This window comes from Lepisma saccharinum, chromosome 14 (assembly GCF_977018435.1).
Source record: "Lepisma saccharinum chromosome 14, izLepSacc3.1, whole genome shotgun sequence".
In the NCBI taxonomy this organism is placed as follows: Eukaryota; Metazoa; Arthropoda; class Insecta; order Zygentoma; family Lepismatidae; genus Lepisma; species Lepisma saccharinum.
This window is the reverse complement of record NC_139242.1, coordinates 44782268-44802505: the sequence shown is the minus strand read 5'-3', so window position 1 is coordinate 44802505 and position 20238 is coordinate 44782268. Positions and strand designations below refer to the sequence as shown.

Sequence of the window (20238 nt, the reverse complement as noted above, 5' to 3'; positions counted from 1 at the left end):
TGTGGAAGAAAATGCCCTGCTTCATTTCGGAACAGGTTTTGTTTTAAGACATGCGAATTCTTATTAGAAATTCGAGCGATCATTAGGTTCTGATGTCGCAAACTATTTCGAACCGAAAAGTCACAAACTACATTCAGCTGTTTTATCAATATACGATACAACAAGCACCTACAGACAGAGAGATGTACCGATCCACCTCTGGCCCACATTTCTTAAAAGAAAAAGTATAATAGGATACATGAAAAGTAGGCAAAGTATAACAATGTCTATTATAGAAAGAAACCATAACCCCTCCGCTCCACTTGCAAAGTTCTTGAAACACGCCACAAACACGGATTTGGTTAATAGAGCCTCTCCCACCATATACAATTTCAGATATATCTTTTATGCCAGATAGTCAGTTATACTTTTTATATGTATCAATAGGTTTCATGTAAATGTTTCACTTTGTGGCCCTTTTCATAGAATTTTCCCCCTACTAAAATCTTTGGCAGGCGGAGCCCCATTCACCCCCTAAATTCAGGCTAATCTGTACACGTTATTTTCAAACAACTTTACAACATAATTTTTAAAAATCTTAAAATTACACTATTTTATTTATATTTCTTTGAAAAATCTTCACGCTTGAGCACACTGAACACATAGTACAATGTAAAATGAAATTGTCTCTACAGCACGTGGAATGCAAACGAAATGGTCAAAACGTGAAGCCCAATACTGGGTAACGGAAGAAAATATCGTATTGGAAGTTCACCACTAAAGATAGAAGTTAGCAGCTTCTTCTTAATAATAAGGCAGGGGGATGCATCTTTCCTCATATGCATTTTTTTAAGGAAAGGTGGGCCAAATCAGAAGCGGGTAACCACCAACCTCCATTGGGACACGCCACTTGTTCTAAGTATTTATATTACATGATATCACTGTACGTACAACAGCCCCGTATATATATATATATATATATATATATATATATATATATATATATATATATATATATTTCCGAGAACTCTATTTTTAAAATAAGTGAAATGTTTATCTAACGTATTTCAGCCTATTTGAACTTTCCGTTACCTTCATACGTATGTGCAAGGGCAAAACAATATCTTATCACACAGCCGATACAGAACATAAATGTAATTACTAGATTTAGCGGGCTCTCTTTACACATAATAAATGTGCCAGTAGCCGAGTCTAAAAGCACTGGTTCTTGCTACAATCTAATATGTCAGTGTCAACACTAATTGACAGCCGATGAGGCCGAAATAAATGCAACCAACAAACACTTAATACCTAGATTATTGAGCACTCTGTGATCACACAAACAAATGCCGTAGAGTCTTACCTTGACAATGTTTTCTTAAAACTCGACAGCCACACACGATTCACATTTGTAACACTATGCACACTTAACACACCACACGCGCCCCACTCACTGCACGTACTTCTTACAAGTTCTCACAACTGACGGAGCGGAGCGCCACAGGTGTTTCAGCCTTCGGTCGACACACCCACCAGGAGCTACGTCATAGTGATGTCACAAGAAACGAAGCGATTACTTCAGATGTCGGCAATCGATTTTTCCCGCGAAAAGGTCGCTAATTAATCCTAGTGCCTAAGCACAGCGTGTTGGGGTGGGAGGGCTAGGTATTGAAACCGAAATTGATAAACACCCACACCAGCGTCTGACGCATGAAATGCCAAAGCAAAAATAAGATGCTCCTTCTCATTCAATAATTATATTTGCTTCCGAACTACATACAAACAATGACGTCAGTCTATCTTTGCATCGGAAAACAAGTTCATTTTATTTTTGGTTATTTTACGTCGCCTTTCTACCTGTGCATGTCAGTCTACACGATGAACAAACAAAGCTGCACAAACAAACATGCCTTAATCAGGACTCGAACCTACGACTGCTAACTTCGTAGCGCGTTGCGCTAAGAATTTTACCAGGTATACCACGTGGAGGAGAGGTTGATATTTAAGAGCCTTCCAAGAAGAACTAAATATATCTGCAGACATAAGCGGATATCTACCGGATTATTTACGTATAACTAAGTCATAGCCTATATTTTGTTTATAGTAGAACTTGTAAACCTCTGGTGTGTGGTTTCATAAACATATATATATTCAGGATAAAATCCAGTTTTGAGGGTTCGTAGCGTCGAAGCGAGGCGTCAAACGAGAAAAGTCGGCATCGCGGACAGTTCTGGGTTGTAATGATTCCATTGAAAGTTAATGGGGTTGTTACAACCCAGAAGTGTCCGTGACTGTACGTTTGTGCGATGACATGCTGTCTTGTATATGTTGTATATTATACATATTTTTATACGAGATCGAGACGGGTGTTCATAAATCGATACGAGACCGAGTTTTTGCTTTCTCTTTCCCTCTTTCAATTCTTGCATGCGAGCAAGTAGCCCAACCCTTCACATACATGATGTGAAGTCCTCGGACAGAGCACTCAAGTCAAATATTGCATCTGAATGTGCTTGTAACCTGAGGAGTTTGACTTTCAAACGTATGGGTAAATTGTTTACACCAGTTTGCATACCTTTGTCGGGAACGGCTGACTGTAAGCAATACTGAGGGAGATTGCACTGCGGAACTCTCACGAGCTTTGAGAAATGTTTGCACTGAAACCTCACGAGGCTACAGAGCAATGCTTGCATTGAAGAGAACGTACAGGAAAGAGCAGGAGGGGGATGAAAGGGGAGGGGGGGGGGTAAAACATTTATCTTTTTACATTCCGATCTTTCTTTCAGTACAATGAAAAACATAATACAGAAGTTACATGACGTGATGGGATCAATATAATTTTATTCAAATGGAGGCACATACATAGTGCTTCGGATCCCTCTTTAAACTGTAGGTCGAGTCCCGATTATCCTTACTGTGCATAAAGTGGACTTAAAGCATTAATCAAAATAGTATGGTATCATTGCACTAACAACAAACAGTAATTTACATACGTTTATATAAAAAAGGCAGTAGTACAAGAAAAAGTTATTTGCAGTTATAGATTTGATAGACACTTGTCCACCGAAACCTTGCCCTTCCAGGAAATTGAAAACACTGCACTCATTTCAAAACCTATGATGCAAGGAAATCAAAATTGTTTGCCAGCCGGCAAGCACAGTGCTTGAAACTAACAGGTGCAAGTCGCAAATTCCAACATTACTTTTTAGTTCTGCCAACCAACCGGTTCTATCAAATCGTCCTTTTCTTTTTCGATTATCAATCTGATCCTTATAAATATGACCGGGGAAATTTTCGTATTTTAGCTTGAATCTTTTAAATGCAGATGCGAATATACTTGATAATTTCAGATAGCAAATCATTTCGTTTACATTTCTTCCTCCAATCAATCCAATATTTGAGCCTTCTTGATAGTGTAATGGCTAACGATGTCATCAAGAGGTACCGGGTTCGATCTTCTGTGGAGTTAATACATTTCATAGTAGATCCGGTCCCGATTATTCTATGTGAGCATAAAATAGCCTTAAACAAACAATCCTATCCCACAACCACTATATTCGTAACACCAATTGATTTGCGTTCTTACAAAATCAAACACCCAAGTGTGTCATACCGGCAGGTTTTCAAAGCATTGTGTTGACTTTAAAGGTTTCAGGACAAGATATTTTTTTAAAAAAGAATGTTTTAAATACATTCATATTTTATGTATTAGTTATATTCTTTCTTATATTGTGTAGGCTTAAAATCATAGAAATGTGTGTTTCCCCGTTTTACCATACAAATGACGATGAGGATTGTATGTTGAAAAAGTGCAAGAGTAGCTACGAATATAAGGGAAGTCTTCAGACACTTTTCGGCCTAGGTTCGATGTATACCGGCTCCGAAGAGTGGCGTATAAAAGCATAATGGTAATTCCACTCAGGAAACGGGATAACCGATTTTGCAAGGTCTTAAAATTAAACCAGACATTTAACCTGCAAAGTTCTCTTTGTTCGTTGAATTTCTTGGTAGTATCGACTCTTGAAATCATTTCAGCATCGTTACATTCAGTGGCGGCGATTGGGTTCCAAAACTGGGGAGGAAGGCAATGTGCCAAAACTAAGGGGGTAAGGACAGTTACTTTACCTTGGTTGATAAGGTTCAGAATAGTGCGGGGGTGGGGGGGCAAAAATGGCAAAAAGTGTGGGTGGAGGCAAGTGCGGTAGACAGACGGAGTAGCAGCCTAACGTTTGTTTCTTACTTCGTATTTCTGCCTCTAACCTCGACGATGAGGATGAATTATGATAGGCCGGAAGGAACTTGAACCCAGAACCTTCGTTTCGTTATCATCCCTATCTGCTGTTCTTTTTGGTCTTGTGTAGATTTGTAGGAGAAAAACATGAAACAAACATAATCGTGTAATGAAACAGGTCTTCACTGTATTATAAGCATGGAGCTGGGGCCGTTGCTTGCAGTGTTGAAAACTTACCTTTGTTGTTAATGAGTCCTCCTCCGTGGCCGACTGCGGAACGGCATGGGTTTGAGTCCGCCTAGATTCAGTTTCTGGGTTTTCGGCCTGTGTACAAGGCCGGTGGCAACCCACCAACGTGAGTAAATTGGGGAGCTACGAGTCAGTAGCATAACCCGGTCTCAGAAATATCGTATAACGGCTGGGGGTTCGACGTACTGACCCCACGTTACCCCATTACTAGTTGAAGATCTCCACACATCTAAAAAGACTGGCAGCCGGGAGATCAGCCTAGGTCCTTCAAGGGCTGTCGAGCCACGGGTTATCATTGAAGGCATTGTCTTATTTTTGTACATAAAAGCATTACAATTTATCGAAAGTATTGGAGGGACTAAAACAAAACGTAGCAAATAAGTGTGTTATAAGAAGGAGACTTGCTTTGTGTTAAGAATTAGAACGGAATTTGAAAATGACAAAAGGGCCTCCCCCATGGCGCAGTGGTAGCGTCTTTGCCTTTTAATCAAGGGGTCCCGGGTTCGATACCCGGTGGAGGCACAAGTGGTTCGGATCCCACTTTAAACTGTAGGTCCAGTCCCGATTAGCCTTACTGTGCATAAAGTGGACTTAAAACAGCAACTCAAACTCAAACTCAAAATGACAAAAAAGCAGTATGTTAAAATATGTTTTCCCGGTTCCCTGTGGATTGTTTATCAAACTCTTTCGCGACTTACAAGCAAGTTTCACAAAATGCTGACAGAGGCGCTAGATTACTCATTAGTTTACAGGTTTACCCACAGATGTCTCTCACACGTTTGGATTCACGGACAGGACCAACGCCTCCTTTTCCTGGTTGGTAGCATTTCCACGAAATAGTTCCGTCCACCGCTACAAGATGGCAGCGTAACGTTTGTTTTAAAAGAGGGGATTGCTGTTCAACATGTGGTGTCTTGTTCGAACAGCGGCGAACCTTTTCTTTTCCCAGGAGCAGTTTTGCGTAATGCAATTATAGCAGACACGTAGTCAGGGGAGGGCTAAGGAGGCTGAAGTCCCCTCCCCGAAATCACGCAAAATATACTGAGAAATTCATCTTCAGGACTTCTAGCCCCTCACTTTTTCACCTTTAGATGGCGGCTGCTGATAAGGGCCCCTCCAGAAATAAAATCCTGGCCACGGGCCTGAATTATACAATGTAACTATTAAGTTTTTGAAACGATAAAGGAAGCAGCTTTGTCCTAATTAATTTAGTAGGCGTAGCGTATGAAATGTTTTTCGGTAAATCTGTGTTTCAGGGGCGTGCCGTGACCTTTCGTGATAGGCTAGCGATGGGTTAATTTTTCGTTTCGGATAATTATAATAATTTCAAATATAATATAGGCCTACACACATCCCTACTTACAATAATGTGCATAATGGTGAAGTATCGGGCTTGAGTGTGTGAAGTGCATAACATGTCGTAAAATCAAATCTTCGCTGCACGGTTTATAAAGAAGAAAAACAGCCTCTCGATATAAACTTGTAAATTTCAACCATGAAGAAAATAATGATTTACTTGATATTTGAGGGCAACTGTAAATTAAATTACGTTCTTTTGTAACCCTGAAAATAATAAACATCCCATTAGCATAAAGTTTCGATCTTAAATAAACGGACGGGTTTCGGTTTCTTACTTGGCTAGAATTATGAATCATGACTTGTCTTCAGTTGGATGCAAGCGCAGATGTGATCCTGGCAACGTTCATGTCTTTGCACTGCATTATAAAAATTGTTCAAGTCACTGTAGCTTGTATAGTTCCATGTTCCTAAATTTGTATTGAACAAAACACATAACAACATATGGTTAACAAGTAGAACCTATTTATTAAATAATATAAAATACTTCAGAATTGTTTTTAATTTTATTTCATTTCTTTTAAGTGATTTTAGTCTAACTTAAAGTAATTGACTTACTTAATATGTCATTTTAATACTTATTGAGTTTAGAGAAAAAAGAAGTTAATATATCTATATAGAACACAATTTTGAGGGGAAAAAAATTGTGTTCTATATAGTATGGGAAAGTGAGTAAAAGATTAAAAAGGGGGAAATCCGGGAACTTTTCTAACGGTGGAAACGGCCCCGGCACCCACCCAGCGTCGAATAACATGGGTACCTGGGGGAAACCCTGGGGGGTAAAGGCGGTCAGGGGCGTGATGCTGATCACATCACCCCCACTCACGACCGGATCAAGAAAGTGTGGGGCGTTACCCCCACACCCCCTATATGCCTTCATGGCGTGGTGCTATGCACAGGGGAGGACTTTATCTTTTAAAGGGGGAAATTTTCGTGAGATAATTTCTAATTATAATTTAATTTAATTTAATACCTATTATATAATAATAAAGAACCTCTCTTTATATTTTAAGGTTAAAGTTTTATTCTAGCTTAAATCTCATTAGTTAAATTTTACATATGTATTTGTTAAAGAGAGGTAGAAATAATTTATTAAGATCATTGCTGTCACATAACCACATAATATTGTTGTACTGTTAAACTGCCTAATGAAAACTTTCCCATTTTTCTTAGTTGGTTTGGTTATGCACAGTTCAGGACACGGTTGCTCATGGTTCACAATCACAAGCTCCAACTTTACACCATATGTTGTCGAACTGAATGGTTTTGAAAGAAGGTCCCTAATCAAGGGCCATACCTGCAGCACTGCAAATCGATGGCTCTTCCGGTATGTCAACCATGGCAGAAATTTTCAATGTAGAATCATACTTTTACACCAGGTACAAAAACACGACACAAAGAACAGAAAAAAACTGCACATTATCACAGTAAAAAACAACACGCACCCCCAGCACCCACGCTTCTAAATTAACCTTCCTTTTCACCCTACCTGCAGTCTTACATACCCTGCATATTTCCGAGTAACTGACCACATGACGAATATGTTCAAGTACCGGCTGTGATTTCATTTCTTATAAATAGCATACGACTGGTGATCACCGGCTAACTTCATAATGAAATTTGTTGATTACTATAGAGTTTCAAACATGAAAATCGTACCGCGTTAGGTGGTGCTACTGATGCACAGAAAATTCTGTAAGTTAGCAACACTTGTGGCCAGTGTGGACGAATTCTTTCCAACACCCTTGCCAAAGACAGATGCGGTCTTCGTGTTGCTTGGTCTTTTTTCTTCGTAAACGGGGATGGACAGTGTCCATGCAAAAGCTGCATAAGTCACTCGAAAAGCGGGGAGAAAGGTGAGCAGTCCTATTCTTCTAACGCGGTCAGTCGTGCCGCATCGCCCAGCGTCGTCAAGGGTGTAGCCGGTTTATGTTTCAAGCCAAAAGAACAAAAAATAGAGGAAATGAAAATTCTGCAATGTAAATATCTTATAGTAAATACATTCCATTCTAATGTGTATAAACGCATTGAAAAACACGAACTTAAGATATCAAAAGTGTTTTAAAAAACAACGCAAGCTGCGCTTGCCCCGCCTTTCCTTACCGCACGCTTCTGCGTGTCTAGGACGACGTCAAAGACCCTTCCCCCTTCCCTGAAAGAGTTGCTTTTAATATAAATGGAGTTTATTAATGTCGAATTTATTATTTACAGCGTTTACGAAAACTAATACATATTCTATGATTTCAGCTGGAGAACTAACAACTTTTTTGTTATTCTATTCATCTCTCACTTTTCTACTTGTGTAAAAATATAGCTATAACATCGTGTATTCATATATCTAGCTTATTTCTACTTAACAACCCCTAATAGATATATAAGAAACAGGATATTTCTATTTGTCTTAAAATTAATTTCCTACACAGTAAAAGGCATTTTTATACAAATTCTAGCGGTTGTTAACTAGAAATAAGCTAGTAAATACATGTTGTTATATTTATATTTCTACATCACAAGATGAAGATAGAATTATACACATTCCAGCATCTTACTATATGTATCTGGTAGAGAATTCCCAAAATATATTTATTGGTACAATACGTGTTCGCATTACATTTTCGCTGCGAGTTGTACTCTGCAATCGAAATGTTTTGTATACTACAGGATATGTTAGTGCTTTATATTGCTACTATGAGTTTCGAGAGAAAGAACGTTCATTTGAATATTGAAGGCTCAGGCGTTGAAGCAAGATTTTTCAATCTTTCTTCTCTCTCTCTCTCTCTCTCTTTCTCTTTCTTACTCGTCACACACGCGTCTGTCTTTCTTCATTATGAACTTTATTTTCCTGTCACTCAGTATCCCTGTATCTTTGTGCATGTCTGCATTTTCCTCTCTTCTCAGTGCAGCTCATGACTAGACTAAAGAGTTATACTCACTAGAAACTAGCAAGATATGCATGCAAATATGCCGCAACAACCTAAATTAAAAAGTAAATACAGTAAAGATATGCAAAATGAAATTTGACATGAACAACAATTATGAAATCAATTCTACTGCAACAACACTACAGAGTTAGAAGAAAAAAAAGAATTGGTAGTTCACAAATAAGACGGAGTAAGTAAAGTTATCCATTTTTACTGGAAGTGTTATATCAAAATTACTTATAATGATGTTGCAACATTCAACTAAGATTTTCTCAAGATTTACAATATGCAATCTCCTACGCAGTGCCGGATCTACAAGCCGCAAAACCCTACAATGCGGGGAGGCCAGGAGACAAGTAAGTCTTTAGGCCGCCCTCAGCCATTCACAGTAGAGGGTTCGTATATGCGTTTTTACTCAGGGGTACCAATATAGCGGACGTCCGCTTGCAATACATACACCAATATGGTTCCCGTAAGCCTAACCTGTTTCTATCACGACCAATTGTACCCAGCCTAACTCCTTTACTTTTTATAGTGGGTGTTAAGGGACTTCTGAATCATCCTCTAGCCCTTATATGTGACTTTGCCAACATGAGATCAAGAATTACACACATACACATACATTATATATGTAGAGAGGGTCGTTGGTAATATTTTGCGGCGGGGGAGGGGGAGCAAGATTTGTAGATCCGGCTCTTATTTCGGCTGGAAAATGAAGTAGATAAGTAGGTTCACCTCCTAAAAAAATTACAAAAATACGTTTATCTAAACGATAACATTGCACTTTTTCCAGTATGCATGCAAATATGCTGTAACAACCTCACAGCGCAGATGCCAAGTGGGAACAAAATGATCCATTATTAATTACTCGATGTATTGAGAAAAGAAGTTGGATTTGTGTGGCAGCGTGGAGAACGGTATCGAAGAGAAAAACATAAAAACTAAATAAATATATAAGCTATCTTGGTGCGTACTATGAATCAAATCCAGGGGTGCCCATCCCCCCCAAGGCCAATGGCGCAATCCCATCTCAAATCTTATCATGCGTCCATACCCAAATCATGTGGTAATCCACGTGAAGTATTTAATTAAGATAGCGTGTCTACTGAAAGTAACGTTTTTTAAGCTTTATTGAACACAATACTTGATCTTTTCCATCCCCCCAGCTAGACCGTGGTCAAAATATTTTGGGTGAATACGTAATAATTCTTTTTATTTGAATACAATAGCCTGTTAAACTGTCCATATTTTTTAATGGTTCAAATTTTCGAAATAACGGAATGCTAGCAATCTCAAGTGTCACAATTATATAAATATGTATTTAAACAGTGTTTGTGGTTGGAGAACAAGATTTTAATAACCCACAATTTGGGTATTTAACACAAAGTCTTACACAACTTACGATCGAGAATTACACAACCCTAGCTAGAAATTCCTAAGGCTGGGACGAGAATATAATAAGGTGCCTCCTTCAAAGAACTCACCCCCTCTGCTTGGTGTAAATACAATCTTCTTAGTAATCCATAGCAATAATTACATGGATTTCATCTTCAGTGCAAATTTCACTTGCTAAAGCAAAATTACCCTGCAACGATAACTTAGAAATGCGAATTTGACACTATTTATTTTCCTATTTTATCGAGTAATGTGCAAGGTGTTACTATGAAGTACACAGTTAGTATAACTATTGCAGCATAGCCTACAGGGAATCAATAATACAATAATATTGATCCATAATAGAGCCATATCATCAAAATGACACCTGCTTTAAATTAAACAGTATACCGACACTAAATATTATATTTTAAGAAATTATATTATTAATAAATATCGAGAATATTGTTTGTGTTGTAATGCAGGCACAGCATAATTCTTCACAATCGTCTCATGAAAATGCCAGACACGCATTTTTGTAACGCAAGACTGCGAGCGAAGCGAGCAAGAAATGTTTTATATCTATTTCTTTGCAGGCTTGCAAGAATATTAATTTCATGGGACGTCAATACTTTCATAGGATCCTTCGATATTTACTCTTTTCCAGCTACGCTTTTCCCATGATCGGCGTCGAAACGTGCGCAATCCATATCGCTAAATATAGTTCCCAAATATAATGTTCGAACCCTAAAGAAATCCCTTGACAATCTTAAGATTTGACACTTTATTAAGAGCTCGATATCTCCTCCCCTCAAATGAAGTATTAAGATTTCAATCCTCAAACCAAAATTTTGGACTTACTGTTTATGTTGAAGAATACCTAGATATTACTCCATCAAAAAAAAAAAAAGAAAAAAAATCCGTCCACAAACCACATTTTCCGCTACAATATCAGACTTAATATTAATACACAAGAGTTGGATGTACCCCCAAAATTTAATGCTCAGCTCCCTAACTAAAATTCCCAGGATAATCTAAGATTTAACACTGATATTCAATAATCGAATATATCCCCCTCCTCTTTCAACGTTTAATCCTCAATCCCCCACCAGAATCCACGGGTCGATTTAAGACCCAATGTGTAAGAGTTGGATATCTCCCTTCCTTAATAATAATAATATTAACATAACCCCACAGCTCTACAGCACCTTGGCGGGCCTTGGCTTACCTACCGACTGCTGGTCTCCCTCCCACACTGTTCCGCCGTCACCTGTTATAGCGTGGAGGTCTCAGACCAGTGTTGGGGTGACGGGTGATCAGCCCGACGAACCCCCAGCCGTTGTTGTAGGTCTTCTCGACCGGGTTACGCTCACTCACTCGGAGCTTCCCAATTTCCTCACGATGGTGGGTTGCCACCGGCCCTATACGTAGGCCGAATAAATTCCGACCAGAGCCGGATTCGAACCTACGCCGTCCCGCAGCGAACGATCTCAAGACGAGTGAACGCCTTAACCCGCTCGACTATATTACCCGTTACAATTTCCTTGGCAGTCTATAATTTGTTATTTATGTAACAGCAATGTATAGTTAATAACGTAATTCAACTTGTGCCAAATGCTGTACTCTTTCACATCAAATTTCCATCACAAAAAATCGTCCCCCCCCAAAAAAAAAAGTTGCTTTGACGTAACGAGAGTCCACAAACCCACCTGTGGGCATCGCTACCTCAAAATACTTCATTTTCTTCATCTAATGGATTAAATATGGTGTACCTAAGATGTTTACATTTATTTTGGAAAAATATATAAAAATGTTGAATTTTATTTTACAATAAGGTAAAAATCCCCCCAAAAATTTCGATGGCGCAATCTGCGCAATAATACCCCCCTGTGGGCATCCCTGGTCAAATCTCTGTAACGAGAAATTCATGTACAACGTGTATTACACAAACCCAGTGATAAGAATTTTGAGTGACTTGGTTGGAAGGAACCGAGGAATGTATTTCTACTGGTCGACAAAAGCAAGGGTGTTAAAAATAGCTGTCACTAAAATAGTTTTCGAAAAGAGACTTCCGGACAGAGGGAGTGCGCATCCAGGGGCGGCGCCAGAAATTTTTCACCGGGTGGGCAGAAGCTGTATATTGATAGATTAGGGTGGGCAGTTATAAATGTAAGGCCATATATATGTATGACATATACGTATGTATGTATATAATATAATTATGTATATGTATCCCCTCCTCTCTTACACTCCCAATTTCCCTACACTTCTTTTCCCTTTACTTTTCATCTTTTCTTTTTTACTCTTTAATGCCTTCTTATATCTTTCTCAGCTTGTTACCTCTTTCTGCCTTTCACTCGTTCCATTTTTCAAATGTTTCTCTTAACTTGCACACACACACACACACATGTGTGTGTGTTTGGTGTTTTTCCTCTTTCATTTCTAATCTATTCTCGCATCTTGTTCCACTTCTTTGTCTCCGATGGACACAATTATTTCAAGGAGATTTTTGTGCGTGGGCAGCCATACGTTCTAATCACATTCTTTCATTCATGTCAATGTAGTGAAATAAATATGAATCGGTTTCATCACATTTTGTCCTTCAAGTGCAATGGTAGACAATGGTGAAGAATAAAATTACTTTCTCGTAATTTAAATGCATGTTCCTGATCATTTTATTTTCATCATATGAGTTTTTGACTGAAACTTGGGGGTTAATGATCACTTTTCGTGGCTTGCAAGGTTATTGCAACTGACAAATCTATCTGAATGAACGTTTGCAGTAACGGCGATCGGGTGCCAAAACTTGGGGACAAGGACAGTTTACTTTTTTGGTTGAAAAGTCTTAGCATTAAGAGGCCATAGCGCGGGTGCACCAAGTGGCAAAATGTTGCGAGGGGAACTTTCCCCCTTGCTCCTCCTAATCGAAGCCGCTGAATATTTGGATTAAAATTAATGTCTTATTGTGAATGTACACACACACACACACACACACACACACACACACACACACACACACACACACACACACACACACACTGCGCGGTAAAATATATTTTTCTTCATTCTGCATATGGTATCCCAAGTCTTATGAAAGACTATTTTGACAAAACATCGCCCAAAAGTAATGATCAAGTAACATTGAAAAATCTGTTAAGAATTGAAGAGATTATTTGTTAAGTTGCTATTTGTTTTCTGAAGTAAGTCTTTGTTACTCATGCGGGAGAAGTGATACATGTATGGTTAGATGAACACATGCACTGAGGTAACAAATAGTTTACATTTTGTAGAATTTGATTTTGGACACAAGCAATTCATCGAAATTGATCACCATACCCGATAATTCATCTGTTTTTCACAGATGACTTGCGTTGTAAGGCGCGACATTTTCGAAAGCTTTAACTTTAATCTTGCAGGTGAACGAATCTCTGGCACCTGGAACCATAGTAAAAAAATAATTTGTGGGGGTTGCATTTTCAGTGTCTGCGTGTATTTATTTTCACCCTTCGTCACTTTCACCTAATCACCATTGAACCTCATCGTCACCATTAGCCAAATTACTTCACATAGAACAAATCAGTAGAATCAGCAACAACTTACTCTTCCAAAAGTGGAGTTTCATTAGTTCATACCACTTCGAAAGTTGAGGTGGTAGTTTCAAGTTCACATTGTTTCATTCTTGGGTCAAGGCAGCTAACTCCGTGAACAATAACGTTGTTTTCCGAAATTCTCAAACATTTCTCTCTGGCAATACACCCGTTGAAATGAACGCATCTTCTATGGTGATAATATAACACGTTCCCTGCGAGTTACGAGCTATATACAGAGTGTTCCGTTCAAATCTCCCTAATTTCAATAAATTACTGTGAACGAAGTACGATGAATTGTGAAATAACTGTAACACCAAATGAAAGGACAGATCTTCAAGTTTTGTTTTCATGACTTGAAGTTGTCCGTTTGCTCACTACGCAGCTCCACGGTCGCATAAATAGAAATGGCGACTGTTGAACAACGCGCGCAGGCAGTGGTGTGGTATGCTGAGACAAAATCTGTGATTGCAACGCAACAAAATTTCAGACGAGTGTACGGAAGAGTGGCACCTGATGCTAAATCAATTAGGCTGCGGTTTAGTAAGTTTCTAACAACCGGCAGTGTGCTAAAACAATCTGGTGGAGCTCGGCGTCGTGTGTCAGAGGAAAAGGTGGAAGAAATTCGAGCGGGGTTTCCATACCAAATTCTTTGCGACGCGGCTTGTCATCTGACTTCAATTGTTGCACAATCTGCACTTTATACGGATACAACCGAAGCCGCTTGTGCAGAACTCCATGCATTGTTGTTGGAGGCACATTGAATTGCCTAGATGCCTGTAGGATGCATTTACTTGGGTTTCTCTAAAACCCCGCTCGAATTTCTTCCACCTTTTCCTCTGACACACGACGCCGAGCTCCACCAGATTGTTTTAGCACACTGCCGGTTGTTAGAAACTTACTAAACCGCAGCCTAATTGATTTAGCATCAGGTGCCACTCTTCCGTACACTCGTCTGAAATTTTGTTGCGTTGCAATCACAGATTTTGTCTCAGCATACCACACCACTGCCTGCGCGCGTTGTTCAACAGTCGCCATTTCTATTTATGCGACCGTGGAGCTGCGTAGTGAGCAAACGGACAACTTCAAGTCATGAAAACAAAACTTGAAGATCTGTCCTTTCATTTGGTGTTACAGTTATTTCACAATTCATCGTACTTCGTTCACAGTAATTTATTGAAATTAGGGAGACTTGAACGGTACACCCGGTATTTTATCTCCAATGGTATAACGTTGTCGCCTTATAATGAAGAGGTTCTGGCTTCTGCTGCCCCCTCCCCTGGTGGAAGCACAATGAATGCACACAGGTTCGGACTCCAATTTAAACTGTAGGTTTAGTCCCGATTAGCCTATTTGGGCATAAAAGTGGATTTAAAAACAAACAAACAAAATTTTCTAATGGATACTTCACGACACCTTTTTCTTTACTTCATCTGCATGTACAGATTCTGTTGACCTTTTCGGCTGAACCTCCGATGCTTCGAAAGTTTAAACCATTCTTATCGTCGTGATTAGTTCTCTGACGCCCTCAAAACAAAGCTTTCCTACCAACCCCTTTCTTCTTTTGATTCTATGTAAGTTAATCACAAGAAAAATAGCATGATTACGTAACTGATAGCAAAATTTATGTGTGGAACTAGGATTTCTAAATAGAATTAGCCACCTATTATCAATTCAATAATTCTGTTGCTTTTCCCAAACCCACGTAACTGTTACATCAAAATGTATACACCTCGGTATTGTAGTCATTATTGTTATTACTTTTTCTTAGTATTTATTAGTAGAACTAATACAAAGTTGTTGTTTGTATACCACGTAGATATTTGAAGATGACATGTATGTAAAAATTGCAATGAAATGAAGAAAGAGACACTTCTGGACCTAATTAAAAAGTCGAAAAAATGTATTGTGTTGCTGGTTGAAGCAATGCTAAGATGGTTTTTATATTTGTTTATTTAGAGATTATTTTATCATGCGCAGGGTGGGATTTATATATGTGAAGGCCCGGAGCTTACAACACCAAGAACCAAGACCCCTCTCCGATCCTCTCCACAGTTTCAGTTATAACGTTTCGCTAAGGCACATGGGGTGGTTAGTTGTACGTATTTCTAAATTTTTTACATCCCATCCGAAGTACCTCCTTTTTTTCTTTATGCAGTACTTTTCCAAGCAGTTTTCCCCAGAGAAGGCCCAGAGCTGTAGCCCTCAAGGTCACCCTAAATCCTGATCTCATCTTCATACCCTGCATAATTTTGCATCTCCTAAGCCTACTAGCTGCTTCTAATCATAGAAGTATTCAATTGACGACAGTTTATTTTGTTTCAAGTTCTCTAGTAATTTCTTTTGCTTTCTAATGACAAAGTTAAGACAGCTTTTTATGGGATGATGATATGTGAACTTTTCTAGTACAGATAATATTTATGAGTAAAATATACATGTAATGAACACCAGAATACACTTATTTATTCAAACATTCACATATCCCCAAGTATTATGTACTTGTTGAATTTGATTGGGTGGGCAAGCGGGTGGGCACAGGAATTGTTGGGTGGGCGCTTGCCCACCCGTGCCCACCCCTGTCGCCGTCCCTGTGCGCATCGTTGCGCTTTCAATTTCATTCAAGTTTCTCCTCCTCCTGTCTTCTCCCCCTCAGATTCTTGCGTTTTGATAGCATCGATACAATATGTTGATTGTTGAGGCTACGTTGAGCTTGGCGAAAGGAGAAAATGAACATGGGCTGTATTCTGTAGGCAATTTGCTTTTACTAGCTCGAATTTTGCAGGTTGAACTGATACTTTAGCAACAGGCATCCTATCTATCTATCTATGAACTATATTTCGGGAGGGGTCCGAACCAGTGGCGTACGCAAGGGGGGGGTTACCGGGTTTAAACCCCCCCTTGAGCTTTTGAAATATTATGGAATATGCTGTAGAAAAAAAATAAAAATGGCTAATTTATCACAGTCAAAGATCTGCGACAGTAATAATAATAATAATAATAATTTGAATTATTATTCCCATGCAGCATGAAGAAAAAAAAGCAACATTCCAAACACAATCTAAGCGGCCGCAAAGTTCAATTTTGCAATTTTTTTTTGCAAAAAGTCGCGCACTGACTCTCGCGAGAATTGTGAAAATTCCTTGCTTCGTCGCAGTGTGCCGACCTTATTGCAAACGTTCTTCTCTGTACTGATTTCGCATCCCCTTGTGAACTCTCAAGAGATGCTGAGTCTACATCCACATCATTAAATAATGTTGAAGAAGTGCTTTGTGAATCACCTAGAAGTTATAAATGTGTTGGAATGTCTATAAACTTACTTCTCAACGAAAACATAGACTCAGTGGAATTTAGCAACATGTATTCTCGCGCTTCATCATCATCCTGGGCGAGTTCCATAGGTAAAGGTAACGTAAATTCCCCCGTGCATATAGCACCGTGCCATGAAGGCACACGTAGTGGTGTGGTGGACCCCAAAGATTCTCGATCTCGAACTATTTTGCAGGTGATGTGATCAGCACCATGCTCCGCCAGCCTTCATCCCCCAGGGTTGCTCTCAGGTACCCATTGCTATGAGGCTGGGTGCGGAGACAAGGCTGGATAAATTCCAACCAATTCCGGGAATCAAACCCGGATATCCCACGAAGTTGTCAGACTAGACCAGCGCGGCTCCTTGAATGAGTTTCATATTTCGATTATTTCAATAAATTGAATATATTTGCTTGATTTTATGGATTTTCTTCACACTTAAAATGTCTGACTTATCACATACAAATAACCGTTGACTAGACAATTATTTTGTAACAAAGAAACAAAAGAAATGTAATTTTGTTCTATTTCTTTCATAAATAGCAGCTGCATTAGTAATAATTATTAGTAGTAATTAAATTAATTAATTAATTATAATAATTATTAATTTATTATTATTAATTAAATAAAGTATAATAAAACAATGGTAATGTGAATTTGTAGAAAGTTTTCGAAATAACACCCCCCTTGATGAAATCCTGCGTACGCTACTGGTCCGAACCAAGAGTCTTACATGCAGTGACATGCCCTGAATTTTCGAAAGTGGTTACGTACACTTTTTTTAAAGTAGTCAGTCCTCATTTTGCCATCTTTTCCTGCCTTTGACGTTCCTTTATTAGAAATACTGGGACAAAGGGGGGTTATGACACCACCAACGCTCCCTTGTGCACGCCACGGCTCACATGTAATAATAATAAAGGTAAAAGGTAATGTTAACCCTGTGCACACATGCCATGAAGGCACATGGGGTGATTGATGTGGAGGTAGAGCTCCACATATTCTTCATCTCGATCATAGTTGGGGTGATGTGATCAGCATCACGCCCGGCCGCTCCCAGAGATACCCATTGAACCGAGGCGTGTGGGCCCCGGACCCGCGCAGAAACAGGGAAATGACTGGAAAATTTCCTGGTTTACCTTTCGAACCGAAGCATCACGACAAGTTCCACGTGTCGCCTTGATATTCTGTTCGCGCATGGGCTGTGAATGCTTGTTTATACAGTGCGTTCATTTTGGCTCGGGGCCGAGATATCGCGTTTTCTTTATCAGTCTCTTTCTTCTCTACTTCCTCTTCTTCACATTGCTCCTATCGTCTCTCTTCTCCATGGAGTTCAAAGATCTAAAAATGCATTTTCATCGGCAACTATATTCTTAGTAATTTATAACGTCCAAGAACAGCAACAAGTTCATGAAATGAGAATTTGTTGTGGACATGACAATATATACTTAGTGTAGACCAAAATACATTACTTATTTATTCAGTTTGTTCGGTTGTAAATAGATTTTTTGGTGCCGTCCATGAAAAGGAGAAAGACAAAGATATAGGGGAAAGAAATATTCACAGAGAAAAACATAGATATGGCAAAGAGAAAGACAGTGAGAGATAGAAAGAAAGAATCAGAGAGGGGGAAGGGAGAAGGAGGGAGAGAAACAAAGACAGGGAAAGAGTAGGTCGTTTATTCGTTCGGAAGAACTCCAAACTTCGTAAGAACTGTATTACGCTTCTATCCTGGAACTTCCGGGACGTAAAGCAATCCCAATCTTACACCAGAAAGCTAAAAAAAAATTACAAAATATTTATAGTACTGTCAAAATCTTGCCTTGCACGTGCAGTACTTACCGTTCACGTATCCCCCCTTTTTCCTATGACAACGCTTGACACAACTATCGAGCACTCCTGTTCACAAACACTGACAACAATTTGAAACACACCAAAGACGTTTCAAGGTCATTGTTCTCGAAACTGTCGGGATTAATCTACAAAGTGAGCACAGGCTATTACAAGGCACGCGACAGAGATATGCGTGTGTTGTTTTCATAACACCGTTCATAGCTGCAGCTGCCTCGGGACTCCGGCTGAGAGATGAGTTCAAATTCTCACCAGCGGAGGGCGAAGTTCGCGATATTTATAAAAGCAAGGCTTCGTCTGCTCGCTGTCTGACGTGAAGTTCGTTCGTTCCTTCGATGCAGCTTTTTCGGCTTCATTCAAAACAAAACTGCGTGTTTAAGATTGTAACTACGTTTAGTTCTCGTATTTCATCAGGTCCCCTTTAAATTTCTCCTTCATTATAAGTTCATATACAGCTTGGATGCAGAGAACAAATTTGGTAGTACAGTAGGATGCATAAGTATTACCAAGCAAATTATCCATGACTATGTTTATTCTCTTTGTTTTACGCAATGGGACCTTCAAGAATTGAAACAAAACGTGAAACATGTTGCTGACACCTCTGCAACAGTATTCGTAAAACTTCATCCCTATAATAATAACACACAGGGTACAAGACAGAAATTAATTAAAGTGGTGATGGACAATTTGCCAGACAATACTTGTGCATCCCACTGTACAGGGCGATGCATAAGTATTACCAAGCAAATTCTCCACCACTAATTTCATTTACTTTTTATGTTGCATTGCACTGTACATGTTTTTAAGGAATGAAATTGTGTTGATGCTGGTACGTACAGCACTGGCGTACGCACAGGGGGACCTGAAGGGACTACAGCCCCCTCCGAGATATTGAGAAATTCGACATTTTCAAATAAAAGCAGTCAAGAACTCGGCAAAAAAAACAAGAGTGCTAAATGCGTAATGGCCTTAGAGTGACCCCTGATTGCCATTTTTGAGAGTGGAAAGCTTTCAATATACGAAATATCTTATTGTGTATGTCGCACGCAGCCATGGACTATTCTGAACGGCGATTAGGGGGGCGAGGGGGGCAGTTGCGCCCCCAAATTTTCGCCACTGTCTTTCCCACCAGTTTTGGAACCCAATCGCCGCCACAGTCTATTCACCTTTACAATTACAGCCCCTCCCGAGAAAGAAATCCTGCGTACGCCAGTGATCGTCAGCTTCATTGCTGGTGTTTTGGTTCAGGTCTTGAGCTTCGCATTACGTAAAGCAAAGTGGATGAACATGGCAAAGCACAATTTCCTTCGTGTTATTTATTTATGCATCCCGCTCTACGTCCTATGTAATGGGTTGGCTACGGAATGAATTACATTCAACTTGACGT

General features: G+C 39.3%; 1 protein-coding gene across 1 annotated transcript in view; it reads right to left on the bottom strand.

Annotated features, from left to right (window-relative positions):
• The window catches only part of LOC145998512 (uncharacterized), a 53811-nt gene extending 52347 nt beyond the window's left edge, over positions 1 to 1464 (bottom strand). Inside the window, exon 1 of the mRNA XM_083134937.1 lies at positions 1343 to 1464. The gene's annotated coding sequence lies outside the window, so the exon portion shown is untranslated. The remainder of the gene's footprint in view (positions 1 to 1342) is intronic.
• Between the last annotated feature and the right edge of the window lie 18774 nt (positions 1465 to 20238).